Here is a 12,397-nt window from a genome sequence, read left to right on the forward strand (position 1 = left end):
TCCAGTATTCTTGCAAAGATGTTAGATTATGCCTGAAAACAAAGCATGTTTTCTAGCTGAACCAGGAGCCCTCTTATTCACATCTCTTTTTGCTTTGGGAAAAGGCAAATGGATTCGCCGACTATTTAAAGAAACATGAACACAACTGCAAATAACAGCAGAACCCAATACTTGACAGTATCAGTCTGATAAAATGCTAAATACCTGTTAGGGCTTGAAGTACCTTCATTGCAACAGAGATTTCAACTGGCATAATTAAGATGCTTGCCTGAAGGAGGCTACTGAAATTCACTTGGGTGAGACACAATTTAATCACATTGCTCTCTCCAGCCTCCAAAATGTACTAATCTAGCAATTCCCCCCAAATTAATATATTTGGTTGAACTTACATACTTGATATACATTGCCAGTGTTCAGTTACTCATCCTGAACTCTTCCCACAGTTCAAAGTGTTGACTCAGAGGTTCAGTTCAAACATGATAAACCCTAAAATAATTTGATTTTATTTCAGTATATGTTATCAACAACTGTGGTATTTTACCTAAGGTGTGTGTCCAGTTTATTCAATAAAACATGTTTAGGCAAACATGGCTTAATCCACTATATGAACCCAATTATGGTGCAATGACACATAGAAGGCAATACATGAATAATAAGTTAATATAAAGCACAGCTTGAATGAATATAGGTGACCTCTCTGCCTCTCTAGTACATAATAAAAAGTTTTAATTAATTATTTTGACATCATAAGGGTATATATTTGTGTATTATCTTTCATATCTAAGACTGAGATACAGAAGCTGCATCTCCTGGCAACTAAATCATTATGATAAAAAAGAGACAATTAGTATTATCTGTCAAAATGATACTCAATTAGGAAACTGGTATTAACTTGTTCTCCTGTCAGTTTCCAAGCTTCTGTATGGTCATGCATTTACATTTCTATTTTGTTATATATACCTCCTTGTTTCTGAGGCAGAAACCATATTTTGTCCAAATAAAACGGTAGTGTTGCAGTACACTATTGTTTATAAGCGAGCCAAGATACAACACTGTTAGTGAAAGAAGTGCCATTGTTTTACTAACTTCTTTTTAAAAAATTTAGGAAGTACCAGTAAACGTAACTGAGCAGGCATGAAAAATGTAGGAATATACAGCATTCAGGGTTTTTGTTTTACAAAGGTGCAGCTTCATAAATACTCTGTTCCTTCATCCAAAAATCATTACTTTTGTACCTACAAATTATTTATCAAAGAATTAGAAAGGATGGCCTATCTTTTTAGCAATTCTCAATCTATTTTCTAAAAATTAACCTGTCAATAGTCCTGACAGGACCCATATTCCTTTAGTTTTCCTGTTCTGTTATTGCTCTTGCAGAAGCTCTGATATTCAATTTTGTGGCAGTAATTCTATCATTTTTATTCTTTTTATGAGAGTTATAAAAAGTCATAAAAGGCCTATAAAAATATAAAGAGTAAAATAGTGCCTGAAGGAAAAAACTGAACAATATATATTAATCAGGGCTGGAATAAAATAGACTTAGTTTATAGATTGTGCTAAGCAAGTTCATTGCTCCTTCTTTGCAGAGTAATCCACAAATGACATTATGAAACTCTCCATTAAATGTTTAGGCAGTAAAATTCAGTTTTTTTTTCCTTTAAAAAAGGGAGACATTCTTGAACAAAAACAGAATTACCCCCCCCCCCCCAATGACAAAAGTCCACCGGCAATGTGTTCGCTTACAAATGCAAAAAGCAATTTTTGATGAAATCTGTTTACTGAAAGAGAAAAACTTCTATTGCTATAGATGTCTCAAGGGATTGGAAGCAACTACTGCTATTAGAAAAATGGCACCACCCTTTAAGAAAAGGAAAGTATATTATACAGAGTATTTTTTTTACTTCATCCTTAAAACAAGAAGTACATGGGCTGCTCAGAAATGGTAGTTCCATGTTTGAAAACCTGAGTGATCACAATGTTTTCTTTCTAGCACCTCAGAGTTAATCCCTACTAATTCTCTTCCTCACAATAACAAGAACGATAACAAAAGAGACTTACCTTGCCAGAACATGACTGACAGAAAGCAAGCAGGCAGAGGGAAGGCAAGATTTTCTGGTTATCGTACTGTAGGTGGGGAAAAAAATACCCTAATTACTTTAATATTTCTTCCCACAGATTGCTGTTCTGTGATTTATTAGTTTTAGAGTATGAGAAGTGATTTCTAAAACTGCCACTAAAACTCTTTGCTTAAAAAATGTGAACATTTTTGTCTTGATATTTGTGAAAGTCAGTCTATTCCTACTAGTGCTACTAGACTTGACACACGAACGTCTTCAAAGTAAGAAAGACATTTTCACTATATGAGGTGTCACTATGTGACTGAACACGAAATTATATATTCTTCATTATATTTCATTAATACATATGCCTTTTCAGGAAAGTTTATAAATTGATGAGTAGCATTCAAATTAAGTTGATATAATTAAATCCTGTTGAAATAAAAGAGAATTTCAACTATCCATTAGGTTTTTACTGATTTCAATGGTGCTTCTAGGGAACAATTTAACTTTTAAAATTATTCAGAGAAAGGAAGGAAGCTAACCTAAAATTACAAGTAGTCCTCAACCTACGACCACAGCTGAGCTCAAAATTTGTTAAACAGTTGTTAAGTGATGGTCAAGGACCACCTGTATGTAGGAACTATTAGCTAAGCAAAAGGCGTTGAGATGTTTTAAATGTCTGTCTGTGTAATATTATATAATATTACTATAATCTTGATAAAAGCAGTTTCCTGTGGAATTGATTTCCTGGTCTGGTCCATTTAGTGGGGCTGAGAGTATGCCATCCAATATAACAAAGAAAATAATTCAACATTATAAGAAAATAGTAGGAGTGGATAAGAATAATATCTGGTAAGTTGAAATAAAGATATGGTTGCATTATTTTCTCTATCTCCCAAGGTCAAAAAATGGAACAAATCACACTTTTATTAACTTGCAATCTTTGAAAAGGACAATATTGATCCAATTTAAACTGCAATTATATTTTGCTAAAGTAGTGTTATAGATTTTGTTTGGAAATTAAAATTTTAAGCCATTACTAACCACCTAGGCTGCCTATCTTATTGACCAATTTGGGAGAAGACTATTTAATGAGTCATGATCAAAGAGTTCAACTTCAGGAATCCTATTGTGTATCTAAATTAGTATCATTCACTACAAATTTTAGGTAAATACAGGCTAATGTTCCATAGATTGCCATCCTATTCCTAGCTCAATAGTCTTTTAATTATGATCCCATTTATTTAGTATCCATCTGAATTCAAAGCAGGTACTTTTGCCAAAGTTCCTGATTTAATCAGACACAGAGGTTTGTGTTGTGGCCCAGCAGGAGCCGTTGGAGCTGCCACCAGACTCCGACAGCGAGGGGCCCTATGAGTCAGCTCTGGAGGATGTGGAGGACCCTGGACAGGGTTCCGACTCCGAGCAGGGTGCAGAGAGGCTAGTTGGCCACCAGGAGGCGCCTGAGCCTTGGACCAGTGGGAAGGAGACAAGGGAGGGTGTTCCTGACGTCAGCAGTGAGTTGTTCCTGGATGCCTGGCACCGAAGAGCTAATAGGCGCCAGGAACAGTTGCGCAAGTACAGGAGGGAATTGCACTCAGCTGGTGGTAATTAGGCTCCTCTCCAGACTATAAAAAGACTGCTTGTGCACACACCCTTTTGCAGAAGTCAATGCAGGAACTAATGTCGGAGAACATTATTGTGAGCTTGGTAGGCTGTATTGCTGCCACGGCTTATCTGTGTTGGATTGCTGCCAAGGCTTATCTGTGTTGGATTGCTGCCAAGGACCTGTCTATCTGTTAATTAAATGCCGTAACTTATCTTTGGCTCGGAGTGTGTGTTGGTGTGGGACGAGGGGGGTCAGAACAGGTTTGTATAATATTCAAATCTCTACTGCTCCATTAATTTCACATAATGATTTTGGACCAGCCACTCTTTCAGTGCAATCGACTCACAAGTTGTTACTGAGGGAATAAAAGGATGGAGGGGGAAAGACCTGTGTAATTTACTTTTCAATTGAGCTTTCAAATAGTTGAATATACATGTTGCAATTATATATGATATTACATTGGATTGTAATGTCATATATAATCAAGGAACATATTCCTGCTCATATCCCTCTAATATATAATATCCAAAAGCCTAGACAAAATTGGCTACAAGGCACTTCATCAGGATAATGGCTAATTTGTATCAGTGATGTGTTGACTAGGGGAGGAGAGCTAGCAAAGGGATGACAGAAATCAGCTAAATAGATTATGCTTCAGTGCACTATTTCTCAAAAATGTCAAATGTCAAACTATGGAGCACCACCCTGGAGCACCACCCTGCATTAGTAAAAGGATAGGATTTAGTTTAATCGTTTGTAGCATCCTTTCCATTACAGAATTAGACAGATACAATTCAAAGTTAAAAAATGCTAAAGGAAATTCCAGAGTTGACTCTAAGGGAATGAGTTTAAATATTTATTTGTGCCAGTACTGGCACAGTTATTTCATGCAGTTCAGAAGCATTGAAGACAGAGGTGGCAGAGAGAGATTGTGTTATATCTAATTCCTAAAATAAGCCATGAGTTTACCAGCCCTGGGTTGTTAAGAAAGCCACATAGATGATTTATGTGTCTTGGTTCTTAGAAAATGGCTTTGCAGAATTTTATCAAAGAATATTACATGGCTGATGGACTGGCAAATAGTTTATCCATTTCCTATCAGCAAGGAAATGAGAATGGGTAAGAAATAGAATATCGAATGAGCTGTTTCCACTGATCTGATGTCAAGACTGTAGTACAAGCATTTTCCTTTAAGCATCCAAAAAAAGGTAATTTTGAGTGGAAAAAGGTGAATTTTGCCTGTTTCATACATATATGAAATTTTAATTTCCATCATATAGTACAAGTCCATGCATTCTACTTTCATGTTGTTTTAATTCATTTATTTAGGATAATTTTTTTTTCATTTTTTAATGGGTGCCAGTGTGTTCACAATAAAAAGTGACATTATTATTATATAATGCATCTATAAAGTAGACCAAACAGCCTATAACATGATTTCCAGAAGTGTTTCTGATTAAACATTTTCAAGCTCAAACTATTAACTGAGCTAAAAATAAACACCAATGCTTATATTCTCTTTTGGAATCTGTGGAATCACAGACGCCAAGAGACTACAGTTTAAAATTTGAGGCACAGGAGATACATGGAAAACTGAGCTGGGCTTTGGGAACGATTTACTCAAGGAGTTTGTAGCTTGGTTAGCCAGCAGGAGCTAAAATCTTCATTCAACCTACATGAAAATACTTAAGTAAATCTTTGATGAAAAAAACTGTTCCCAGGAAGCTTAGAAGAAGTAATAAAGATGAAAGGAGAGAACCCAAGTATTATTATTATGTATGCAATTTTTGGTTTCTTGTCATTGAGAAATTTTAATGTTCCCCAGAGTGAAGTCCAACCTGGAGCCAATGCTCACAACTAAATCCCATTGAGAGGAGGGTGGCAAATGTAGTTACCACCATCATCCAATGATACTTTTGTGTGGGGTTTTTGCTGAAGGAATCCCTTGAATCGAGGCCCTGTTCTATACCTTTCACCATCTGACCAACAGATGCCAAGTAGTAAGCTGGACAAAAATAGGTTTTCTGGCACAAATCTGTTTTGTTTCCTTTGGAATTGTACCATTCTACTTCTCATAGCAATAATTAATGCCTGTCTCCTCTTGCTACAGTTCATAAGTGGCTCTGCTCCCCTTCAGTAACAAGAAAAATGCTCTTTTGCACTGTGATGCCAGATGAATTGGTGTTTAAGTATCCCTGAAATGTTGCAAATAATGAATCACAGATCATCTTTTCTTGTCTCTTCCCTGGCAAAGGACTATTTTACAAGTCTATCCCTTAAAATAAACATCATTTATCCTTGTAAGTGACACTATGCACAAGCCCCGAAAAGAGAAGTTTAACTCTTCACCAAAGCCTGTGAGTTTGGTTTAAAAGATTTTTCAATGCATTTGATACAAAGAAAAATGGAAATTATGGAAATAGTATTCAGCTGTAAAGATTCTGAGTACTAATCTGCAAGCGTTTTGTTTAGTTCTAATGCCTTCCTTGGTGCTATCAAGATCCTATTAAAATTAAACATTGTGATTTTCAGGGGGTGGGGAAATCAACTTGAAAAAGGGCAGAGACTATAAAAAGATGGAGTTGTTGTTTCAAGGGATCTGCCTACTTTCTAATTTTTTCCTGAGACCTTCCACGTTTTCTTGATGCCATGCAGGCCTACACGTTCCATGTGGTACTCTCAGCCCTCCAAATCTAGGCATCTGTAGCTTCAGCTTCTTCGATCATGATCTGCAAGTTCTCAGACTTAAAACTCATTCAATTTTGTTTCACCCTTTCAAAAGCAACTCAACTGGCTGCTGCACACTTTGTACTCCAAAACCCTGAGAACAATACATGATGACAAAGCACTGCTCTTAGGAACACTGTAGAAAAATATCCCACCTTCCTTTTTAATATATCAAATGTCACTTCAATTCTGCCTTAATTGAGGAAGGAGCAATATATTTTTGGAAGAGAGCCATGACTCTTCCGTCTCTGCCAATTTCTAGTAATATATTTTTTTTGCTGGAGATTTTGGTCCCTAGCAACTTGATTGCCACAAAGAATTGTGAGGCCTTATTAGATTTGATATACAGATAGTCCTTGCTTAATAACTGCCTTGTTCGGCAACTGTTCACAGTAATGAAAAAGTAACTTGGTAACCAATCCTCCCATTTATGACCTTCATAGGTTTATAAAACAAAGGAAATTGAAGTATCATTGTAAGCACAGTTCTGATTTCACTTAATACAATTTCATATTAAAACCAAATTGCCAGTCCCAACTGTGGTTGCTAAGCAAGTACTACGTGTATGGTGTTCATCTTCCCTTCAAGTATCAGAGAAAAGTGATGTAGGTATATGTAGGGGTTTATGAGAGTTCCACTTCTTGGAGGTGACGGATTTCTCTATTTTTACAATGCATATTCTGTGGTATTTTCATTAACCACCAGCAAGTACTCTGTGAATATCTGAAGTTGTTTGAAAAGTTGTGAAGTAAAATTTAAAGCTTGATGGCTAATTAACACACTACCATTCAAATCCTTGCTTTCCAGGTAGGAGGTCTAAATCCTCCAGGTCCTCCTCTGAAGGTCTCATAGCAGACGGGCCTTGTGGGGCTAGGAGGGAGGGAGGTAAATAATCCCCGGATCCCCTATCTGAAGGCTCGCCACCCCCACCCCTAAATGAACTAGGGGAAATAGGGGGAGAAGGTGAGGTCACCTGCCTGCCACGTCTGGCTGAGGAGACTGAAGGAGACAAAGGACTGAACCCCCTAGGAAGAGAGGGAGAGGGGGGAGGAATGGGTCTCACCGGAGACCTGGATCTGTCTGGAGAAGTGGGTCAAACATGGTGTGATAGTTTCTCAGCCCCGGCCACTCTCGTCTCCAAGGCCTTCTGTCTGCGGAGCTCATCTCTCACTTTGGCCCTGGAGGGGCACTGATCTGCAGACGGCTTAGAAGTTATCACCCTAGGCCTCAACCTGGCCTGGCCTTCCTCTCTCTCCTCCCCATTGCTCCCTTCATTGGCCTGCGCCACCCCGGTGCTTGTAGAGGCCATGTCTCACTCATGTGGCTGGTTTGTTTGGAAGTCGAACCAGAGCCTTTTCGGCCTCAATATGCGGTTGTGCTGCCGGTCAGAAGAGCTCTTGCCACTGATCACAATGTAGGCCTTGCCCGTGTGGAGGTTGGCGTCACAAGGTCGCTCCAAAACGGCCACCGCGCCTTGTGGTGAAGGAGATAGAGGCCACCCGGTAAGTTGACGCTGAGGTGGAAGCCTCTCGGCGAGTCAGTTATTAGTACTGCTCCCACTTGCTTTGGGTGTGTGGCCGCGCTGCCACACAGGGTTCCGAAGCACTCTTAGGAGTTGCGTTCGGCGAGGCTAGAATGACACGCCCAATTTCCTCTGCCGCGGCAAGCTGTCAAGGTGTGGCGGCTTTGGGGCGCATCTGGGATAATCCCGGTGATGTGACTTGCAACTCACGTTCCATCATCTTGCCTACCTTGTCGCCTTAAAGCCTCTAGCAATCTTGGCTGTGAATGGGAGCTCGTCACCCCTGCACGCCCAGGAGTCGGACAAGTCCCTTTGGCCCAGAAGCAATGGGAGCCCTGCCTCCTTATGAGACTGACTAGCAGACTCGATGGCCGGCAGTCGAAAATTTAGCAATTTAGAGTAACCAATTTATCAAATTAAAATAGTAATTATTAGTATATCAAGGAGCCAAAAACCAGTGCTTGGACCAGGAGACTGAGAGGAAACTGGGAGCCAATAGTGAAGGATGGTGACTTTAAGAAAATTCCCTCAGTCTCTGGAACAAACAAGTTGTGACTTAACCCTGTTGTAGCCCCTTCCCACCAAGCTGCAGGAAAACCAACTGATACACTTTCTATAGTATGTAAAGAAGGAAGATTTTATGCGTTGTGTTTGTTTCGAGAATTAAAAAGAATTAATACTTTTAAAAAGTAGCCATCCGATGTGCATGCACATTGGGCAACTGGTCTTTACGGACACATGTGCGCCAGAAACTGGAAGACCAGGTGGCCGGTGCTCATGTACACACAGGACACCGAAAGAGCAGCGCATATGCACCAGGCGGTTGCTGTTCTGGTTTCTGGCATGCATGCATGTGTGCATGCATGCTCCCATTTTGTCACTCAATACTGAAAAGGTTTGCCAACACTGGACTATGTGATTGGATCCCCCCGCTGCTTTATATGCTACACATATACTACCAAGGATTTGTACTAGTTTTTATTTATTTTGAGAGGGAAGATGTGACAGTCAAGTTGTTGAAGCATTTTATGTGCACTTGTACAGAAGTGTTTTCTTTTTACTGGAGAACATATGCATTATTATATTTTAAAATTTAAAAATGAGATAATGTGAACATCCCCTTCAGAAATCCAGGGGATGTTCTCACTGACAGAAGCATCTACAGAATATGTATTGAACATTTTTAAACACCGACCAAAGTGGAAATTCACTGAGAATGTTCACAGCTAATCTGCACAGAAAGGATATCCTGAAACTGTAACTGGCTTTCTATGGAAAGAAGCTAATTTGTTTTTAAAGAAATCAGAAAGGTCAGCTTGCCTCTTCCAGATGAAAAAGACAATGGGAGTTTTAGGAAACATCTAGATATTCCTGCTCTTTATTATATTAATCCTAAATGTCAGTCCATGCCCTAAAGTGAAGCATGCCATCTGCTCAGTGCTAGGACACAAATTAATGCATCCCTAGGAGATGGCTCTTGTTGAACAGAGTGGAACGTAGCACCTCTCACACAGAACCTGGTTTCATGATCAAACAGTAACATTTTTCTTACTGTTTAATCAGTCTGTGCCTTTATGTAAATTAAAATCTTTATTCTGTATGCTGTGCTTTGAGGTGACAAAGAACAGATCCTTAAGTTCTTCAATGTGGTATCCTTTAAGGCAGTGAAGAATATCTATACCCACAAGTATTTTTTCTGAAATTCCCACTGTTCATTCCCACTGCTTTTCTTTGCATCCATCCCAGTTTGCCTGTAATTCTACAAGTATAATGCCCAGAGTTTAACAACATATTTGGGTGAAGTATGATATTACATAAGAACCAAACTGACTACAATTCATATAAAAAAAGAAACTAGGCATTCAATCAACTGTCAAAAGTGAACTGAAACCAAAATAATAAATGCTTACTCCAACAATAAATTGTCTTGCATCTAATAATTATAAGTCAGCTACTGTTTGCCAACCATCCTGAATCTTTCTGAAATGTGACTTTATATTTGTATGGTCATTTATTATTCATTAGTTCAGAATGTTTTAAATGGGTCAACTGGAAAATCAAAAGCTTATGAGACAGTAAGAGCAAAACCACATCCTTCCAAATTTTCTTACAGCCTTCCATAACTAGGACTTTTCAGGCATTTAGAGGCCACCATTGCTTAAATCCCAGTCAATGGCCACAATGAACTTAAAGATGTAATTCCAAACATATTGAAAATGCAGCGGATTGTGAAAGTCTGCACAAACAGTTACCCAGAACATTTTAATGAATCTACTTGCTAAATCACGTATGTGAATTATCAGTATATATCATAACATTTCATTTCAACATGTAATAATGTAGTGTTGTTTAGGGTCGGCAATAAAAATTAATATGGGCTGAATGCTGATTTAATTTTTTTAAAAATTTTTCACATTTTAAAATTTTGTGTTTCCTTGAATGTGTTCTATTTTTGCAATTATATCACTGAGATTATGTGCACATTTGTACAAGAACACATGCATGTTAGAAATATAAAAGTAAGAGAAATTGGGACGAAAACTTTGAATTGGGATTTTAACCCAATGAAAAGAAAATGGATTGATCCATTACACTGTTTTATAATTTATTTTATATTTCCTCAAAAACAACTAACAATCAAAGCTACTTACCAATGAAAGTTTTCTTGCATCAATAAAACGGCCATCTCATAAATGCATTTTATTTTTGTTTCATTGATAAGAATTATATTTTTATTTTTTTGTAACTATCTTATTCAACCAGTATATTATTATATCAAACACACACTGAATTTCCTATATAACCAAAATAAGTAATTCCAATGATAGTGGTTAAGTCACAAAATGAACATGTTAAGATCATATCTACTTTCATTTTTATTTACCATTTCATCAAATCTTTTTCCATATCTTTAACCTTAGTCCTTAGGATTTCTGTTACTTATATGCATATTACATGTAGTCAGTAATATGAGAGTGATGTAGGATCTTTATCTTTATTACTTTTATCTCCACTGTCATAGTTAGATCCCGCTTGTACAATCTATTTCTTTTTACAAAAGATCTCAAAAACAACTGTCAGTGGAAATTCTTAATCTCTGCTGTTTAAAATAATTTTCTTTGCTTTTCATACACAATAGAGGACTCATAAAGAAATGCTGGATCCCTTGACACTTTTTTGAGATAAAAATTGATTTCTAAGTAGTAGATACTATTGTGACCTATTATGTATGCTAAGAATAATCAACTACGTTTTTCTGACAATGTCCCAAGACAAGAATAGGTTAAGTCTGCTTTGTTTTTTAAATGATGTGCCATCAAGTTGTACTGATGTACTCAATGATGATCTATCCTGTTCTTTCAACTCTCTTAATGGTGCACTCATCACTGTAACTAATGATGACCTTTCTGGTAGTTGTCCTCTTCTCTTTCTTTCTACCTTTCCCAGCATTAGAACCTTTTCCAGAAAAAGCTGGTAAGAAATTATTATCAAATTCATGATTTATTATGGATATAGTAGGCCTACAGAACCTTAGTCTTACAAATACTAGTTATTTACAACAGCCAATGATGAAAGATCTTGAGTCCCACAGCATTTGGAGGGCCCTCAGCTACCTAACTCTGACTTCAAGCTAATGGTCATGTTTTTCCAATTCTTCAGCAAGAACTTTGTCCTTCCTGGCACTGGCATTTTAAAAAAATCACAGTATCTACACCTCAAATTTCATTTATTTATTTTAAACATTTATATAGTTTAAGTCCTAGCGTAGTTGAGATCACCATTTACTTAGCTGCCAAGAAAATCAGTGAATAGTAAGGGAATAATGCTGTTCCAGCCTCCCATTTTACACTGACTGTATTATCTAATGTATTATTTCTGAGAACGTGCAGCAACAAGGCCAAAAATCATGCATAAACATCCTGCAAAATGGAAAAATCCACACCTAATTATATTGACTCCTGTTGCTATGAGCTCATTTTAATTTATGATTAATGCAAATGCATTACATTATGAAGTATGTTCCTTTTTTAAGCTGTTCCACCAATTTTTGATTCTCATTAAAATATATCCAAGCAAATATTTTAACACACCTTATTTATCTATCTATTCTCTTTGTTTGGGAGACAGTTACATATCACATGAAAATATCTGTTTTAACTTGGAGTTATTCTCAACAACAAGACACACATACAAGTCTTGAAAAAGTATCTGAATTACTAACAAACAAACAAAAACTTCAAAATGTAAATGCAGAATGGATTAGTATGTGTCAAGCAACAGTTACAAGGAATAAAAAGCTAGAGGATGCTTTGCTTATTAAATAAATTGAAAGAGAAGTCTGCATAGATACTGTACCGTTCAGGCTAGACACAGCTTGAGAAACAAATTTACAAAAAATAAGCAAAGAATGAATAAGGAATACCAATACAAAAGTATTGGTAGTTGTAAATGATACTCACGTTTTTGTTCCATTTGGCC

The 12,397-nt window shown here is 37.2% G+C and overlaps 1 protein-coding gene across 2 annotated transcripts in view; it reads right to left on the minus strand.

Annotated features, from left to right (window-relative positions):
• Positions 1–12,397, minus strand: part of OSBPL5 (oxysterol binding protein like 5) — a 127,134-nt gene that overhangs the window by 69,137 nt on the left and 45,600 nt on the right. Inside the window, exon 2 of one of the 2 annotated variants that reach the window (XM_032224440.1) lies at positions 2,059–2,124. The exons of the other annotated variant lie outside the window; for it this stretch is intronic. The gene's annotated coding sequence lies outside the window, so the exon portion shown is untranslated. The remainder of the gene's footprint in view (positions 1–2,058; positions 2,125–12,397) is intronic. 2 annotated transcript variants of the gene reach the window in all.

This window comes from Thamnophis elegans, chromosome 1, assembly GCF_009769535.1.
Source record: "Thamnophis elegans isolate rThaEle1 chromosome 1, rThaEle1.pri, whole genome shotgun sequence".
Lineage (NCBI taxonomy): Eukaryota > Metazoa > Chordata > Lepidosauria > Squamata > Colubridae > Thamnophis > Thamnophis elegans.